We start from the raw sequence: 21,398 nt of genomic DNA, 5'->3' as shown, positions 1-21,398 counted from the left end.
CTCAAGATCTAACCATCTTCACACACCATGAAGATAACAAGTGCACCATGCAAATGTCAAAGACAGATTTATAGCAACAAGATCTAAGACAAACATCCAACATCTATAAAAACTCAATAAATATATCAATGCCAAAAGCTCCCACTCAACCATGGTATCAAATCACCCATGGCATCATAAATTTCATTTTCTACATGAAGATCATCTAGGTCTCATTACTGTCAAAAGCTTCCACTAAACTGTGTGTCCAAGCTATCCATGAAATCATGATGAAAAACCATCCTCTAACCATGAGAATCAACCAAGGCATCAAACCATCAAAGAACTCAAAGTGCACATCATGAGATCCTGAAAAGAAACCAAATAACCATGATCCTCAACCAAGAAGACATACCACCATAACCAAATCAGGAAGCCAAGCCAATGAACATCAAGGATGTACTTGTATATCCAATCATGTTATGCCAAAATCCATGGCACCATGATCACATCCATGAATTGAGCATCTAACTCTTAATGTGTTCAACCTGTAAGCATAAAATAGTCAACCACAATCCTCCACCATCATTATAATTGGTAACAACATCTCAACCCTTCCGCATGAAGAAAAATCAACAAATCATGTGACTTAGGGCATAGACAACCCAAATCTAAGCCACCAATCTAAATATGCATCAATAATGAAAGATCAATGGGCAAAGACAACCCATAACCAAGTCATAAATGCAACATATAAGTATAGACCACTTACAACACTTCACAAATTGTAGACCCAACAAGTCACCATACATATCCAAACCAAATATTGATAACCATATCATCATGAGACCAATCTGAAATATGAACTGAGTATACAATGACATCAAATCCAAATCTTCAAAATATACAATGTCATAAACTCACAATGCTACCATAGTCAATATATACCATAAACTAGTCAAGTTAATATATCACCAAATAAACCATGCCAAACCTACATTGAATTTGAACCAATGTGTAGAGCTCTCTAAGAGCTTTCCATTGACTACTCAAAGTCTAAAATCTAACTCCGTATGCCCACATTATGCCCTAATTTGTGCTCAAAATAAATAACATTTGACTTTAGGGCTTTAAAAACCTATCAAAATTTCAAAATCATAGAACCAAACCTACACCAAGTTTTAGTTCTTTGAATTAGCTTTCTAATGCCTATAAGAAGTCTGAAATCTGATATCTTGAGAGAGAGTTATGGCCATTTTACTAAGACAATATTTTTACCATTTTCACTACAATTTTCTTTTGTGGTGAAAATTCTTACAGGATTAAATTTGATGTCTGTCACGGGATAAAATCAAAAAACTCTTTCATTTCTTCTGAACATGGCCAAACTAGAGCATATTATATATCAAAATTTATGAAAACATCGACCTAGATCTAATGGCAAGGTTTATTTTTGCCTAGGAGGTCATTTTTGCAAGCTCCCCCTAAAATCCTCATTTAAATGAAACATCCAAAAAAATCCTTTTGTCCAACAATTTCACTTGCCCAAAATCTACCAATATCCCATCATAATAGCAAATCAAAAATCCTTAGATCTACAATAAACAACTCATATATCTTGTCCTTTCTTTTATCCTCTCATGCATTTCCATGGATTTAATCTAGGATTATGATAATAAAACTAGGCTCTGATACCACTTGTGAGGAAACTTGCAAGAAATAATATAACCACTTTCACATAACCCATAATAGATTTGAAATAAATATGTAATTGAAATCCACATGCAAGAGAATAGACAACATACCCACAAAAATGTGACATAAGAGATACCCTGGGAAACCCTCGTCGAGGGAAAAACCTAGCCTCCAAAAGCATCCATTACCATGTATTATTCAACAAAATTACCATTGCAATATAACCATGAAAGTCTTCAAATCCATAGCCACAACTGAGCAATCTATGTGAACAAGCATGAATCCACACATCCCATGCAATGCTTCCAACCTTCACAAATGCTCTCTTGGCTAACCTATCAAGCCTTGTCCTGCTCGACTTTTTGCTTTTGCCCCCCTCTCTCTTACACAACAGCTACCCTTGTGACTGCTTATATAGTAGTAAGTCCCACAAAACCACCAAGTGGTATTACATAAACCATGTGCTACCTAACCCATTGACCCCACATTTAATATTGAAATTTTAATTCTTTTCCCCAATAGTAAATAATTACATGAAATATTATCACAATGTTACAATACAACTCATCAAGTATATCCCATGGGAATCTTTACATGTTGCACATCCACCTAGTTGCAACATTACATAATAAAATAAAATAATACAATATAACAATGGTATGCAATGTGTGCAACACCCATTATCTCAATAGGGCTGACATTAGGCAATTGTGTATCTTGTACATTGTTCCTCTTATTGCTCTACCTCAATTTTTGTGTTGTCATGTTCTTTCATTTCTATTTCACCCTCAATAATTTCTTCATTATCATCATCTTCATCATCTTCCTTCACCTCAATAGGCTCTTTTTCACCTTTCTTTATTGTAGCAAGTCCATAAGTTACCTTCCACATCTATGTTGACTTGTTAACTACATCTTCAATATTGTTTTGCAGAATGCTAAAGGCTCTATATTTAGGTACAAACCTAACTGCATATTTATTCATGGCCTTAGCAATATGTGCCTTATTGAGTTTAGGCATTACTTGTGCAAGTGAAGTCTCTCTTATTTCTCTTTCCAAGTTTAAGCAATAGTGCCATTTTTACTCTACTCTCTCATATAAGCTCTTTGGCATTGGGTTGGAAATTTTTAATGGGGCTTTCCTAAAATTATCATGGCATAAATAGCCTCTTCTACTTGATTTTTCTCAACTTAACCAAGATTATCAAAATTTAAATGAGAAAATCCTGATAAATCTACACTATTCTTAATATTTTCACATAGATTTTCTAAGTCTGATAGAGGATTATGACTCATCACTTTGAATTAGCTATTGTCATTTGATTCTATTTTTTTCCTTCTCAATCTTTTATGCACTTCACCACCCTGTTCTATTGGTTTTATCTTTTCTTTTTCCTTTTCTGCAATAACATGTGCACTAGCCCTTTTAGTAGGTACAAAATGTTTGGGCTAACTTAGCTTGGCTACCTTCTTTACTTTTATTACTGGTTGGGCCTTAGCCTTCCTCTTCTTTTGGTCTATGGGAGAAGGTGATTCCTCAACTTCTTCTTCTTGAACACCTTCAATCTCCTCCTCTAGTTGGTCTTCTCCTATTCCTTGAGTAAGTGCTAGTGGTGCTTGTGCATGGGTGTCTTCTTCCTCTTCATCTTCTTCTTCTTCATCTTCTTCCTTCTCATCATATTCTCCAAATTTAGCTTTTAATTTCTTCAGCAATTTCTCTTTCTTCTTGATAAGAGAAGCAGTCTTTAGTTCCATGGTGATTTTGGATTTGGCCATTTCATAGTTTTCAAATACTTCTGCATTTTTATCAACTTCTATAGCCAATAATGTTGTAAAAGCTATTGAGGCCTCATTTACATTAATTTTATATTGAAGTGGCCTTAGCCATCTCACCCTTGGTGTTGCTGCTTGGACAAATGTGTAGTCAACATCCACTATAAAATAGACATCATCACAATGCTTTTCTACTAGTGACACTAGAATTATTAATCTCTTTTTCATTGATTGCTTGAAATCCTCAAAATAGTTGGTCATAACTGATTCAAAGTTTTGTCCCAATTGTTCAATGAATTCATCAATTTGTACTGCCAATGACCTGTTGGTTCTCCATGCAACTGTGCTGGGAAAAGTGTTTTGTAAAGAAAATGCATATCAAAATAGAACCAAACTTGTATTGTGCACTCTTTGTCTTCCTTATTGCTCCTAGGTTTTTACCCAATTGTTGTATTTGTAGCTCAGCTAGATCATATGTGTGCTCTTTCTTGACAATTTTGTATCCAACATCTACTGCAATACAAGGCACACTGTTCAATCTACTAGATCTATAAAATTTACGTGAAATAACCCTTACTACAAACTCTATCAATGGATCTGTAATGGTATCAATAGTCATTCCTCTTTTATTCCATATAGCTCCAATGTTTTTCTCAATAACTTCTTTTGTGTCACTCCTTAGAGTCTTAGGATGATCTAGGGTTGGATACCTTGTAACCCTATAGATTATCCTTTTGGTTATCTTGATGGTGCCATTATCTAACCAAAGTGAGTTATCATGAATTCTACTCAGTACTATCCTAATTCATTATGTTTTGAACACATTTGGGAAATCTAGGGCTCGTGTTAACCTTTTCTTTTCTATAATTATATATTCTTCCTTCAATACACCATTCTCACTAAGTTTTTCATATGCTTGCCTAATCTCCATATCACCAATACTTCCAATTTTATAGTTATAACACTTCCTAACATCTTGCACCATTACAACATTTGGTGGTATCAAGGAAAACACACCAGAGGGGTATTGTTTGTAAGAAATGTCTGGTATGGCTTTGAATATTGGTTGCTTGACCTTGTTACTAACCAATTGAACATTCAAAACTTCCTTTCCCTCTACATTATTTGAACTTGATGCTATTTTGTGAAACTAGGGTTTATGAAAATATAAACAATGTAACTCAACACTTGATAAATACCTTGTAAGATTTGATGAAATAATGTAAAATTGTTGCTGAAATCTTTTGTAACTTCTTTGAATGATTTTTTTGATTGCCTTCTACTCTACTTTGTCTTTCTCAATTTCAAAATGATGAAAATGAGCCAAAAATTGATCAAATACCCTTTGAAACCCTACAATAAATGCTAAGTGCTTACACAGTTATAAGCTTGGCATAAATCAATTTCAAGCTTACTTGACATCCATTATAATTCCATTTGTTTGACAACCATTACAAGCTTAGAATCAACTATCTAGTCTGTTAGCTTGGCATTTTCTAGCATTCCACTCGGTACACATAGGAAGCATTCTGTGCTTGGTGGTAACATGAAAAACTTAGAGATTTTCTTGGGTTCCAAATAATATTTTGCATCTTTGTTCATGCTCATATAGTCTTTTTAGTACTAAGTTCTTTTGGAACTAATGTATGATATAACCTCTAAATATTAGTCCCACATACCTCTTGATTTCTTAATTTGATGAGGTGTGATCACCTAACCCATTGGGTGAAGTGATCTCTTCTCCATTTGATGTGTTGTAGCCATCCTTTTTCTTCCATGCCTTGTTCATCTCATCTTTGGCATTTTCAACACCTACCTTGCCTTTGCCTTTGCCTTTATCAAATTCACAACTTGGTGCCTTTGACCTTGGACAGTAGCAACTAATGTGACCAATATTTAAATAGCTAAAACATGTGGTTTGACTTAACCACCTTTTGTAGTCACCTCTGAAGTGTGTCCTAATATAATTTTCAATAACATGTCCATATTCTTGACAATAATGACAACTATACCTTGTGTTGTAATCCCAGTTATAAAAGTTGCCATTGTTCCTCACCTTTTTTTTCCTATTTGATGACCATATGGTTTTGCATCTACACTCAAAAGCTCTATGTCCATACTTTTGACAATTGTAACAATATACTTCAAATCTTTGTGTGTTGCATGATCTTGGTTCTACATTCATGTGCTTGATGTCCTTGTTTATTGCACTTATGGTAGTGAACCATGCTTTTATGCTTGACATTCTAATTTACAGTCTTGCTCCTACATACATTAGCAATATGTCCTTTCTTACCATAATTATGACAAGTCGGTTTGGAGTTTTTACCTTTGTTGTTCCTTTCTTCAACATTTTTAGATGACTCTCCTTCTTCAATGTTTGTCTATCCTAGTCCAAATGTATCATTATTGGTTCTAGTAGATCTCAATAATTGCTCAAAGTATTTGATGACCTCATTTGGTTTGTTGAAACTTTTAACAAATTTCTTTTCCCTATTTAGGTCTAGGGTAAACTTTAAGAAAGTCACCTCCAAAAAAAAGATATAAAATATTGGTGAATCTTTCATTATTTAAAAAAAAAAAAAATTCTATTGACGAATCTCTCAAATTTAATTCTAAATATGATTAATATTGGCGATTATTTTTGAATCATTATTTTTTGTATTAAATATTGATGAATTTCAATAATAATAGGAAGTTAATTAATCACCATGGAATATTACAAATCAAAATTGAATATTTTTAAAACCTCGTGGAGTATTATAAGGATCATTACATATACTTCAAATCAATAGTGAAAACTAAATATTGGTGATATATCCCTAAAGTAACTAATAATTATGATAATTATTGGTTAGTTAAATATAATTTCTCGAAGAATATATTATATTTAGGTGAATCAAATATAATTATGTAACCAATATTGTGGCAAATATTTGAGTTAAAAATTTTCAATAAAATAAATTATTGATCAATTTAAAATATTTTAGAACTAAATTTTATAAAACTATGGCGATTTAGGTTGTATTAAATGTTAAATTATTAGCCAAATTACTTGCCAAAAATGTCTAAAATTAGCCAATTTGTGAATATTAGCCACTAAAATATACCTTTTTTAGGTTGCTCTTCAATTGCTCATTCTACAATTTTAATATTTTTATCTTAATGTCCTTGACATTCAATTCATAGTTGACATTCATCATTTGACTTAGAGTATCCAATTGCATGTTGGAAATCTTGGTTAGCTCTGATGACTTCTCTTCCAATCTATTTGGAAAAAATATTTTCTCATCTTCAATCATGGCTTTGTCTTCCATAGCTTTCTTTTTTCGTCTAGTCACCTCACATAGTAGAATGACTTGTGATTCTTGCCGTAACTTGAGATTTCTGATTTCCTTAGCTTGGGCTCTATTCTTTTCCATTAGATCTTCAATTGCTAAATAAAATTCATTGGAGTCTCCATTAGTGAATAGCTTAGTAGTGTCTAACTCTCTATATTGTGTGTCATTTTCTACGATAGCAATTTCCTTCATTCTCTTCAAAGATTTCTTTAGTTCTTCTCTGCTTCATCTAGTTGATGTAGAATGAGTTGCATTTCAATTCCTCGATTCTCAATGATCTTTTCCAACTCGTAGAATTCCATTTTCAAGATATTTCCTCAAAGCTACAAAGCTTATCCTTTTGAGAACAAGGCTCTGATACCAATTGTTAGAATTACAATAGGAAAGGTAAACTTCTAGGGGGGGGGGGGGGTGTGAATCAGTAGTTTAACCTTCTACCCATAAAAACTTTCACCACACATCCATCTCATACATTTACTAAGTAAATTGAAATACCATGTAAAACATGTACATCTAAAACATGTAAATAAGTAAACACATATAACACCAATATAATTACCCATAAACCCTCCAATGCGAAGGTAAAATTGGGGTGGGGATGACACCCACAAATCTTCACTACTATAGTAACAAAGTGTATCCAATGAAGGTTACAATTTTTGATCATGAGACATGATCTACCCTATGAAAGGTCTGACCTATTAAAGGCTTACAAAGACCATTAGGTCTTACCCTATTAAAAGATTTTAACACCCTATTAGAAGTGTGCCTAGTTAAAGGACTTCAACTCACAATTAAGAAAGTACCCTGTTAAAGGATTTCAGTACAGCCTGCTAGGACTACTCCATTAAGAGATTTAAATAATTCACCTACTAGAATGATTCAACAATGATCATGTAGTTAGAACTTGATTTCCTAATGACAGATCACCTCTATATGGATGTATTCTTGATCCTTCTAATTAGATCTCTCACTGCTATATCCTTTTCCTTTCCTCTATTCTCCTTTAACTAATTTTGCAATTTAGTCTTTGTTCACAACTCCTTGGCCACCATAAATGCTTTGTTTGTGCATTAAAACTTCTCTCTTTGCAACATAGATAGTTTAGGGTTTTTCCTCCTTAAGAAGAATTTGGTGACTTAGGGCTAGGTATGAATCAATGGCCATGATTCATCCATTTTTCCACTTAAACCTTCCTTTTTTTAGATTGGCTGCATGCAGTGCATTGGGAATTCAAATCAAGATTTGTTCTTATCTCCAAATATCGTTATTCAATCCTTATGTCAGCTCAAAAATAGTTTACATAGTTATTTGTGCTATTACAAATAACTATAACAAAACTATCTTACTCGACATCTAATGCTTCACATATACTATTCTTTATACTTTGGCTTGACATCTATATCACTAAGCATCCACTATTTGCTCGACACTTGAATACTTCAGCATACATTGTCTACTCAACATTTGAGTGACTCGGCACATGAGTGGCTTTACAATCACTATGGACTAGACATGATCCATTATGTACATGTCATGCTGATCATGTACTTACTTATTTGGCATGAACTAAGTAAATTACTAAAGTGTGTGGACACTCACTTGTCAAAACCAATCTAAGACCAATAGTCATAAGTGCAAAAAGAAAGGATATTAGGCACATGAATGTAGGATCAATACCTTAAGCACACACAAATTTGAAGGATATTGCCACAATTGTCATAAGTATGGACATAACACATATGAATGTAGATCTAGTGCCAAGTGGACATCAAGCAAGTAGAGAAAGGTACAACAAAATGGAAAATCCTACAATTGGGATTACAATACAAGGTATAGTTGTCACTATTGTCAAGAGTATGGACATGTTCCTAATAATTACATTAGAACACATTGTAAAGGCAACTACAATAGATGGTTCAGTGAGACTACATGCTTTAGCTATTTGAAGATTGGTCATATTAGCAGAAATTGTCCAACTAGGTCTTGAAAGTCAAGTAGTTGAAACAATAAAGGCAAAGAAAAGGTTAATGTTGAGAAGGTCAAAGTGTAGATCAACAAGACATGGAGGAAGAAGGAAGATTATAGCACATCAAGTTCAGGTGAGGTCACTTCATCCAATGGATTAGGTGATCACATCACCCTCAACTAGGCAATCAAAAGGTATGTGTGGGACTAATATTTCAAAGCCATATTATACATTAGTTCCAAGAATCTAAGTTCTGAAAAGATAATATATGCATGAATTTAGATGCAATGTATTGGTTAAAATATGGAAGAAATCTATAGTTTTGTTAGTTTTCATGTTGTTTCAAAGCATGGAAGGTTTTACAGTTACAACCAAACATAGTGGAAATCATGTGTAAGCCAAGTTGGAAACCCTATGATGACTGATCTTACAACTGTGTAAGCACTAAGCATTTATTGCAGAATTCAAAGGGTTATATAGTCATTTTTCAACTCATTTGCATTCAGTAGTGATCAAAGAGAGCATGAAGGAAAATTGCAATAGGAGATTCTTGCATTTGTGAAGTGAATTCAACTATAACTCGACTCATTCATCAGATTAGAAAGGTATTTTACTGGTACTGAGTTTCACTATTTGGATTTTTGTAAACCTTAAGTAGAAAATATGACATCTATCTCTTCTATGAGTATTAGGAAAGAAGAAAGGAGATTTTAATGTGCAACTAATTAGTAATGATGTAAGACAACTACCTTTCTGATCAATACCTGAAATAACATATAAAGGAGATCCGTTTGGTGCGTTATCCATGATACCATCAAAATTTCTCATGATTCAACATGTCAAGTGTTGTTATACTTGTACAGTTTAAAGTATAGGAGACATGGAGATAATAGATTTGTACAATGAACTTTGTGAGGATGGAATCTTAAGGGAAGAACACAAAATTGTAGAAAAGAAAGGGTTGACCCATACCCTAGATTTCCCTAATGTACTATTGAAGACTGAATAGATAAAGATTGTGCTCCATAGAATACATGATGACTTCATATGGTTATAAAATGGACTAATTAAGATCACCAAAAGGATCATCAACTGAGTGACAGGGTATCCTACCCTAGACATACCTAAGAGCATGCAAATTGATTCAAAGGAGATAATAGAGAAAAACATAGGTGCAATATGGAACAAATGAGGGATGTCTATAGATTCTATCTCAAATGCCCAAATTTCCTTTGCAATGAGAGTAATTTCACATAAGTCCTTTCAATATAGTAGACCAAATAGTGTATCCTGTATGGCTGTGGATTTGGGATACATGATAGTGAAGAGATACCGCACCTATGACCTTGTCAAGTTGCAACTTTAGCAACTATCTAAAAACTTGGTGGCCATAAGGAAAACAATGAGTGCATCTTGTAGATTTGGCTCTTTACTGGTCTATATATTCTTTTATGTATAGAATCCATTTCTAGCATTTGGAAAAGTTTCTTGGAAGGCTAATAGGTCTATTACATTTTAGATTATAGAGTTCATATAGCAGCTTGGAGATAATTTTGAGTTGGTAATAGCTAGTTATTTTGAGGATTTTAAGAAATCCATGAAATAGAGACTAAGAATACCTATGTCACTAATGGAGGAACATTACAATGATTTCTTCTTCTTAGTTGATGTAGATTATACATATGTACATGAAGCTATTCCTAGGGTCAGATGGCTTTAGCCGTTGCCATATGAGATTAATGTATATGAGGAATTTGTAGCTATCAAAACTCTACTAGTAGAAGAAATTGATAAAATGTCACTTCATTTGGGAACTATGAGGAAGCCAAGTCTAGGATTAGAATTGACTTGAAAACAACTACTATTCTTAGGAAGACAATATAACTTGTGAAAAAATTGAAAGAGAGATTTGGAAAAAGGGGTGAAGAGAGGACGATGAAGATGATGAGGAGGATGAACAAATCCAAGCTCCATTGGGACTCACTCAATGACAAGAAGAAGATGAGGAAGTTAACGAAGAAGGAATTGAGGAAGAAGCCAAGGAAGAACCTAAACCAACCAAGAAGAAGAAGAGAAAGGAAAAGGAGCTTGAAGTGGAGAAAACCAAGAAGCTTGAAATTTTTTCACAATAGAATCTAGAAGTACCTACTACCAGGTCTAGCACAAGGGCATCCACTAAGAAAGTTGAGGTTGTTGAGAATCCAAAAGGAAAAATGACTATTGCCTCAGCAAAGTTGAGCCAAACTATAAAGAAGACATATGTGAGGAGAAAATACACTCTAGTAGCTGAGTCAAATGAGGAGAAAATAGAGTCTGATGACATGAGTTGATTCAAGGTGGTAAGCAACAATCACTCCCCTGACTTAGATAATTTGTGTGACAATGTAAAATCAAATGTAGATTTATCATGTTTTGCACACATTGATTTTGATAAGTTAGGGAAAGTTGAACAAAATACTATTGAGGAAGATATATATGTGATAATGGATACATTCAAATAAACTCCTATTGAGATTGCCAACTCACTACCCAAGAGTCTATATGATTGAGTTAAGCATAAATGGCAATACACCTTGCAAACATAGAGACATATCAGGGAATCCACTCTAGCCCAAGTTATGCTAGAATTGGATAAAAGGAAGATTGCCAAGGCTATGGAACACAACAAGTCCAAATTTCCCCTAAATATAGAGCTTTTCATATCTTGAATAAGAAAATTGAGGATGTTTCAACCAAAAGAATAACTATTTCAAAATCTATTTATGGGTTACCCACTCCTACAATAATAGATAAAGGTAAGAAAGAAATGCAAGACCCTAAGCGAGTTGAACAAGAGATGATACAAATTTTACAAGACATATTAGTCAAGGATAGTAGTGTAGGAGACACCAAGGAAGTAGTAGCAAAAGAGGCTATAGCTGAAGAAGAGTAGCAAGATGAACAAAATTTACAAGATGTACAAGTTTTGAGTAATAGTCCTGCATATGTAGACCAAGTGAGTCAATATGAATAAATAGAAATAAAGGATGTTCCTAATAATTTTTCTTAGAAGATCAATGATTTGACTAATGATGATTTGAAGAAGATATTAAGGGATTCCACCATGGCAGTACAATTATGCACAAATCTTGTATTGGTGAGAATAAATGAAATTGAAAAGGTAGTAGTGGCATCAATAGGGGAGAAAAAAATTGACACATCCAATGTACCCCCATCAACTATAGAGGTAAAAGAGATAGAAAACCAAAGTACAAGAACTAAACAACTAAGTGTTATTACTGCAACACAAGCAACATTATCTCCAGTGCCACTCATTTCAACTAAGAAAGCCTTAGTTACAATTGAGAAAGATGGAAATGAAGTTAAAATAGGTCAAGAATCAAGTCCTACACCTACTCCACAAACTCATGGTGAAGCATAACAGGAAGTAAGAAAAGATGATAAGCTTGAAGAATTGAAGGTGGCTATTTCCCTAGAGGAACAAATTGCCATACAGACTTTGGTTACCTTACCAGTTTCTATTACTCTTACTAGTAGTCAAGTTCTTCAGAGATAGAGCACTCAGGCTAGACCATTGTAGATATCAAGGCCAAGTGCAGAAACATCAAGGAGCTTAGAAGAAATATCTTATTGAGATGTAATTCTAGATGAGGTGATTGAACTACCCAAGTTTGATCTTAACCCAATAACTATTTAGAAGATGAGAATTCTATAGGAATCTCTATAGAGGAAGAAACAACAAGATTTTCTAAGAAGGGAACATAAGAAGAAGCAAGTGCTTCACAACATCAAAGATATCTTTCTTGATGCTTTCAGTGTTCCAGCCACTAATGAAGACAAATCAATTATTGAGAAACTGGTAAATATTATTGATAAGATTAGTGATGAAGACATTGTTTCCAATACTAAACTCTTAGAATGGTCTAAAAGAAAATTTCACACTAAGGTACTTGAAAAGATATCTAGTATCACTACACTATGATAGGTGGATTTAGCAATCAAGATGGAGAATGTGAAGAAGGTGTTGGAGAACATTTTTTCTCTTTACACCAAGTTATGTGATGTGAATATTTTCACATAGGAGATTTAGAGGGATGTTGACCAACTAGAGTTAGATCTAAAGACTATAGGTAATACCTTAATACTATCTTCTGGTCAAAGTCAGACACATTTTTAGAGACTGTTATCTACTCAAGGTAGGCTTGTTGAGCTGAAAGAAAAAGATTGCAATATTTGAGCTACCTCAATTAGCATCCAATATATGTTGACCCCACACATAGAAGTATTGTACAAGGAACTAGCCTATGCTGAGACATTGATGAAGAAATATTTTCATCTTTCAACTCATGATGGCTTAGTTAACCTTGATGCCAAGCTAGACATTCTATATCAATCTCTAGAGGTAGTGTGCAACAATTGGTATGCAACATTGAAAGTCATAATGAAGATTCATAAATAATTTTTGGATTAAAACACTATCAATATAACACCCATGACACAAGTGTCAAAAAAGGGGGATAATGAAGTAAAGGGGATTATAAATTTTTTGTTGATACATGAAGTAAAGGGGAGTAATTATGCAGAAATAGGGTACAACAAATATACCTAGCAGGAGAATCATATTCAAATGTAGTAAGGAAATTAATATTTACTTAGGGGGAGTAATGGAGAAATGAGGTATGGCTATTAGTCATCCATTTTGCAAAATTTTAAAGTTTTGAAATTTTGTATAAGAACTGAGTCATAGATATATTGTTTGAGTTATGCTCATAATAAAGATTGTATTGCATGAAAATGTACTTTTTCCACTCATACAAAGGGGGAGATTATTAATCTCAAGTTGGTTTTGACAAGGTAGTGACAAACACTTATTCATGATTTAGTAGAATTATAGCGCAAATTGAGTGATCAAAGCAAGCCCAAAAATCAGTGTGAGTCAAGTGATCAAAGAATGTCAAGCATAAGATTCTAGACAACACATACCAAGTAATATACTTAGTTTCGAGCATTGATATGTGCCAAGCAGATAGTTAGTTTCAAGTCACTCAGGAGCTACGTATACAATGTATTCTGAGTTATTCATGAATTGAGTTACAACATTGAAGATATAGTGGATGTTGAGCATTAGAGACTTCAATTACCAAGTGAATAGTTTTGGGCATAATTATTTGTAATGGCACAAAATTTTATGTAAACCAATTTTGGATTGACTTAACTATTATTTTATGATTCTAGAAGATAAGGGCATATGTATATTATGAATCTCGTTGCAATACATACAACCAATCAAATTGAGGGATATTTTGAGTGCCAAAATGAATCAATCTCTGTCATTTATTCTAACCTAACCCTTGCCCACTTGTATTTACCTAAGGAAGCAAACCCTAAATAGTTTTTATATGTGAAGGAAGAGAAGGAGATGCAAGAGAGATGAATGCTAAGTGTAGGGGAGCATTCATGGTGGCTATAAAGGTTGTGATAATGTTATGAATTGCAAAATAAGTTAGAGAGGACATAGGAAAGTAGAGAGAGGACAAAGGAGACATATATAATCAGAAGGATCAAGTACACATTAGGAAAGAGAAAATATGCCATCTTTCAATAGAGTGATAACTTAAGAATCATGGTGTTGAATCATTCTAACATGTAGAGAAATTATCCTAATAGAGTGGTCTTAACAGGCTTGTGTAAATCTCTTAACCAAGTGCTTATTTTATTGCAATTTTAAGTCCTCTAACAAGGCACACTTTTAGTAGGGTGTTTAAAATATTTTAACAAGGTGACACCTAATAGTCTTTGTAAGCCTTTAACAGGGAAGACCTTTCATAGGGTAGATCATAGTTTATGATCAAACTTCTTGTAACATTAATTGTCTACACTTTACAACTATAGTAGTGAAGATTTGTGGGTGTCATCCCCACCCCAATTTTACCTTCTCATTGGAGGTTTTTTGGGTAAAAAATTTATTGTGTTATGTTTTATTTTTTTCATGCTATGGATGAACATGTGTAGTCAATTATTTTAGTTTACATGCTAAATTGTGAGATGGATGTGTGGTGAATGTTTTATGGTTAAAGTTTTGAAGTGCTGATTCAACCCCTACCTCTCAGAGTTTACTTTCCCATTTTTATTTCCAATAGAAGCTCCATCTTTTGGGTGTCAAAATTTCCTCCATCAAACTTATGACTATCCTTTCTAAAATGACTTGCCATTGATCTCCCAAAATTGTTAAGCTTTCTCTTCAAGGACTTGATGCTTTGATACCAATTGTTAGAACACATAGTCCACCAATATAACTAAGAGGGGTTGGGGGGGTGTGAATCAATCATCTAACTATTATCACAATTATCAATCTTATTAAACTTTAACCATATGAGAAATATAATTAGAAACCACAAAAAGTACTCATGCACAATAACACCAGATATGTTAGCTAGAGAAACCTTTGATCAGAGGGAAAATATGGTGGGGATGATACCCACAATATGATGTACTAATATAAATATTCCTTGTTAGAGGATCAACCCTATTAGGATTCTATAACAACACTTAGTACATATCAATCCCTGTTAAGAGACTTTGAATTCCTATTATGAGATTTCAACCTTGTTAGGAGTTGTGTCAACCCTGTTAGGAGTTTTAGAAGACAGATGGACCCGTTGTCCAAATAGATTTAGGGGAAAGACTAATTTACCCACTGTCCAAATGATCTATTTATTATTCCTTATAGAATAATATAAATGAATAGCACTTCCTTTCTCTTTCTCTATCCTATCAACTAGACTTCTTCTCCTTCTAATCTTGTAACCAAATTGCAAATCTCATATGTAATAATCCATTGGATTTATTACTTCCATTCTGTTTGGTGAATGAGTAAGCAATCCAAGGGGTTATTGGATGTGAGATCTATGGTTTGGTTATAGGATCAGAAGGAGAAGAAGTCTTGTTGATAGGACTGAGAAAGAGGAAGGAAGTACTACTCATTTCTATGCAACTTCTCACATGTGTAACACTAGGGCTTGTGCATTTAGTGATGTCATCATCAAATTGTCTTATGTTACTAGCCAACCCTACATCTATAGATTATATTTATGTTATAAGATATAATACAGACATCAAAATTTTCTTCTTAGGTACTCTATCTCTATACTGCTCTTTGTAAATCAAACATATCTTCCATACATATTCAACTCAGATACTACACATTGAACCTTAACATCAGGACACCATAAATAATATGTTCATGAACATACATCATCAGACAATCAAAACATTGTTTGTACAACTAAGATCTTCGTCTATTGCTCTATCAGTCTTCATAGACTTACTGCCATGTTGACATCAATGATAACACATTCATGAATGCAACATGTCAATCATGCTAACAATCTCCCCAAGTGTTCTAGCAATGCTCAGGATACTCCTCCAAAGGGATACCACAAGCATTCATGCTAACAAGTAGGTATGATTATTTTGGATACTATTTTCATATTATACCTAAATCTCTTAATTACAACCTTCTTTTGAGTAGACCTGGGCTAGATTCTATGCATGTTGTTCCTTCAACTCTTCATCAAAAAGTTAACTTTATCTACAATAATGTGATTTACACTCTTCATGCAGATACTAGACCAAATTATTGTCTAAATTTTGAGAAATGATAAAATCAAGAATCTAATGATGACCCTCCTTCTACAAGTGTTCTTTCAGAAGATGATTAGGGTACATTAATTTTAATCAAACTTTTATTGGTTAGTATAGGGTTAATGATATTTCATTCATTAAAACTAAAACAACTCCTTTTTCTAATAACTTTGTTACTACTTCTGATGTTGAATCTTTGAAAACTAGTGATATGGATTCTTGTTTTCATCTTATTTATCATAGATTCATTGGCAATGGCTTTGGTAAACAACAACACAAAAATTGCATACCCTTAGGCAATGGGGGGAATAAGAATTATTTTAACACCATTTCTGACCATGCACTAGGATGTGTGCAACAAAGTGGTGAGTCTCATATTTTTTCCACATCCTCTTACATGTATTCTTCTATTAATTAATATATTATTTAACCTAAACTTTTTTGTGCTAAGGTGATTATGTGGCCTACACTTGAAAGAAACATATTAAAAAACTTATGGATTTTCTAATTTTCATGTATTAACGTTATCATGATCACTCAAGTAATAATTGTTGAGCCTTACATTACAATATCCAATGACTTATTAATAATGATGTCATTCACATATCTCCTTATAATGATCTCTCTTTTACTTCTAATTCCTTTAAATAATATTTAAGTCCCTATTATGTTTCTCCACACTATGTAACATTGGCCTTTTTGTTGGAGGCTCATTGTCATGCATGATTTTCTTTTTCAATAACATAATAGGTTTTACATTGTTTGTTTCTATTTTCTTGTTATTATACTTTGGGGGCAAGGGAATCATGCCCTTCTTTTTCACTTTCTCATGGATGCACTATTTTCTTTGGTTGTGTGTTATTTTTTATCATATCACATCCAATCTTATATTGGATTTTCATGGTAGATAGATCACTTACCTTGGAGCCTTAGAATAGTATATCCTCCCTTTCAAGTATTTCCTTTATCACTTTGTCCCTGGTGTCTCTATATTCTACCCTTCCATGACCTCATAGGAGTTGTAACCTCTGTGGTTTGGACTGAGTGTTGCTTGTGGATACTATCTTGATGTTGAAATTACGTTATTCTTTTTCATCAATTCCTTAAGATGAAAAAATAAGACATTAATTTTCCATCTTAAGGTGGGGGCATACATGGTCCCCTATCTTTTTCATATGTTTTTATTTTTCATACACATCATATAAAGTACACTAGCATGACACAATTTTATAGGGTTATCCACTCTCTCTTTATACATGTCTTGGATTGGTTGAATAGCATGCTACACACACTTGCTAGACCATTTTATCTATCCTAGCACAAACATAAACCATTCTCATAATATAGGAGTTTTATTGTACCATCTTAAAATGGAGATACTTGCCCTTTAAGACCTTTCAGTACCCTTTCTATAATGTCTTTCTTAGACCATGGATGTACCTGTACTTGATGTCCTTTTCTCCTATCTTGTTTCACTTTCTACCCTATTTCTTCTAGTGATTGCCTCTACTTTTTGTGGCACTCTTGACTTGATCTCTTAGACTAGGTCAACTTAGGTTGACCTATTCTAGACTAGGTCAGTCCCATGTCAACCTAGTCCCCAATAATTTTAGGGTTTGGGGCCTAAAAGGCCTTAGGAGTTTAATTAGTTTGGTTGCACTCTCAAGTTAGCTTGAATTGTCTTCCTTCCCAAAAATTCATCTATAAGGAGTTTTGGAGACTTAATTTCCATAACCAAGTGATCAAATATAAAGCTCTTTCTCTCAAGTTAAGATTTTGGCCTTTTGCATTCTAGGAGATTTCTATCTAGCATTAAAGGATCCTTTATGAGGTTTTCCTCTTCAAGATCTAGCTTTTGTTGGCCATTAAGTGAGGAGATCTAAATTTAAGTATTCATTATCTTCTCCATTTATGTACACTAACATCCATGACACCATTATGGGATTATGGTAGATCTGTTGCAAATTGTTGAGATACCCTAAATTTTGATACCAAATTCAAGATCTACAACACATTACAAACAAAATAATTATTGACAAGGGTTTTAAGAAAGATGAATCCTAACATTTATCTTATTCTTAAGTCATTTACATTTACATTTCTCATTTATAGTTAATTCCTTAGCCTGGGGCTTGATCAAGGCAAGCTCTCATCCATCCCAACAACAAAAATGATTCATTTTCTATGTGCAGAAGCAGGATGGTAGAATTTCGCATGAGATATGGAAATAAATCTACAAGATATTTCTAAAGAACTTTTACAGTATCACCAAACTATGGCAACTACTTTGTAAGACATCCTTCCTCCAAGCCGGCCTTGTCTTTTTTTCCTTCTTGCCAGATAATTTATGGATTTTTATCCTTTCATCATTTCTTTCAGAGCTAAGATACATTTTCCTCTACATATTTCAAGCTGAGTCTTTTATATTTTATTTTCTCTCATATTTTTATCCTATATCTATATCTTAATTGGGCTAATTTTATACACATAACATTTAGACTCACATTATTCAAGCAATTAGTTCAATCTTACATACATGTTATCCTATAAAAACCAAAGAATGTATTTCCTTATATTGCGCTCTACTTTATAATTTGAATCTAGTATTGACACCCTTCTTCTTTTGGGTTCTAGCTAACCTAATTTGGATTATAAGTGGAATAATATTTGTAAATTCCCATCTTTCCCTCATATACATATTTGAATGGCTTAGTGGCCCGAATAAGTGGAGACCTACAATCCTATTAAAATGTTTCCATTTTCCCTTTCCTCCCAAGAGGAGACTTGCAATCCTTATGCCTAGGTCACTTTGATTCTTCTTTTTTGGGACATGGAGTTTCCTTGAAGTTGAATCCTTTAATGGACTAACTAGCATGCCACACACACTTGCTAGACCTCTTTGCTTATCTTTTATAGGTTGACTAGCATGCCACACACACTTGCTAGAATCACTCAATGACATCCCCTTTTACATAGACCTTACCCCCTCTCCCTTTTTTTTGTGGTTCACAAAAAGGCACACAAATACTATTAGGAAAGTAACTACACCCCTCTTTGGTGCTTATGACTCTTTTTATGATTTTGGATGTGACAAAGACTCAAGTCTCTTGGGGGCTTGATGATTTCTTTGCCTCCTAGATTATGAAAACATTAGCTTTTTTCTCTTGATCTATTTTATCATGAGTTTGAGGAAAATCATACTCTCACTAAAGTGGGGGATAAACGTATCATATTAAAATGGATGCAATTTCCTTTTAGGACCTTTTAGCATCCTTTCCATAATTCCTTTCTCATACAAAGGATATAATCATGCTTGATTCCCTTTCTTCCTATTGTCTTCCACTTTCTACCCTATTTCTTCTAGTGATTGTATATGCTTTCTGTGGAACTTTAGACATGATCCCTAGACTAGGTTAACTTAGGTTGAACTTATCTGGACTAGGTTAACCCCAAGTTGACCTAGTCCCCAGTGATTTTGGGGCTCGGGGCCCAAAAGGCCTTAAGGGTTTAATTAGTCTGTTTGTGCTCTCCATTCGGCTTGTATTGTTTCCTGCCCAAAAATTCATATATAAGGAGGTTTGGAGACTTCATCTTCATAACCAAGTGATCAAATATAAATCTCTACTCTCAAGTTAATATTTATTCATTTTTCATTCAAGAAACTCAAGCACTTTTAAGTATTCAAGCAAGGATATTTCTGTATAGCATTGAAGGATCCTTTGTGGGCATTACCTCTTCAAGATCTAGCTTAATATTAGCCATAAAGTGAGGAGATATAAATTGAACCATTCATTATCTTCTTCATTTATGCACACTTACATCCATGGAACATGATGGGATTATGGAAAATTTAATTCAAATTATGGAGATACCCTACATTCTAGTACCTAATTCTATATCTACAACACATTACATACAAAATCCTTATTGACAAGGGTTTTGAGCAAGGTGAATCCTAACATTTATCTTTTTTTTTAGTCGTTTGCATTTACATTTATTATTTATGATTAATTCCTTAACATATGGCTTGACCAAAACAAGCCCTCATCCAACCCAACGACAAAATCCCTTCATTTTTTGTGTGTAGAAGTAAAATAACATGATTTCACACATAGATTTGGAAATAACTTTGCAGGATATCTTTAGAGAATTTTGATATGGTGTCACAATACTACATCAACCACTTTGTAAGACACCCTTCCTCCAAGTCAACCTAGTCCTTTTCCCCTTCTTTCTGGATTATTTCTGGGTTTTATTCCTTTTGTCATTTCATTTGGGAGTTTGCAGTTGGATGGTCAAAAAAAGGCTAAGATTAATGACTTTCAGAGCTAAAATACATCTTCCCCTACATATTCCATGGTGAGTCTCTTATATTTTATTTCCTTTCATATATGTATCCTAGATCTATGTCTTAATTGGGCTGATTATATACACTTACATTTAGACTTACATTATTCAAGCAATTGGTTCAATTTTACATACATGTTATCCTATAAGGGTTAAAGAGTGTATTTTCTTGTTTCAAAACCTCCTTTATAATATGAATTTATTATTGGCACCCTCCTTCCTTTGGGTTCTAGCTAATATAATTTGGATTATAAATGGAATCATATTTGGAAATTCACCTCTTTCCCTCATATACATATTTGAATGACTTAGTGGCCTGGAGAAGAAGAGCCCTACAATCCTATTAAGGTGTTTCCCTTTCTCCACTAAAAATTTTGGTGAAATTTCATTCTTTCTTCATTTCCTTCATATAATGTGGTTCCTTTTACTTATTTAAACCCTTTACCCATTCCTTCCAATCCTCTGCCAAAATCCTTACACATTCCTTCTACTTCTTATAATTTTCCTAATCTATATAACATACTTAATCCTACTAACACATCTTATGATCCTACCATTAATATCTTCATTCAAACTGTCATTGCACTGCTACAATAACTAGCTCATTTAACTCAATCTAATATAAAATTCCTACATGTGATGTTGATAAT

The sequence above is a fragment of the Cupressus sempervirens genome, chromosome 10 (genome assembly GCF_028749045.1).
Source record: "Cupressus sempervirens isolate cs-2001-9-10 chromosome 10, ASM2874904v1, whole genome shotgun sequence".
Lineage (NCBI taxonomy): Eukaryota > Viridiplantae > Streptophyta > Pinopsida > Cupressales > Cupressaceae > Cupressus > Cupressus sempervirens.
The sequence above is the reverse complement of the archived record's forward strand: the minus strand, read 5'-3'. Positions refer to the sequence as shown.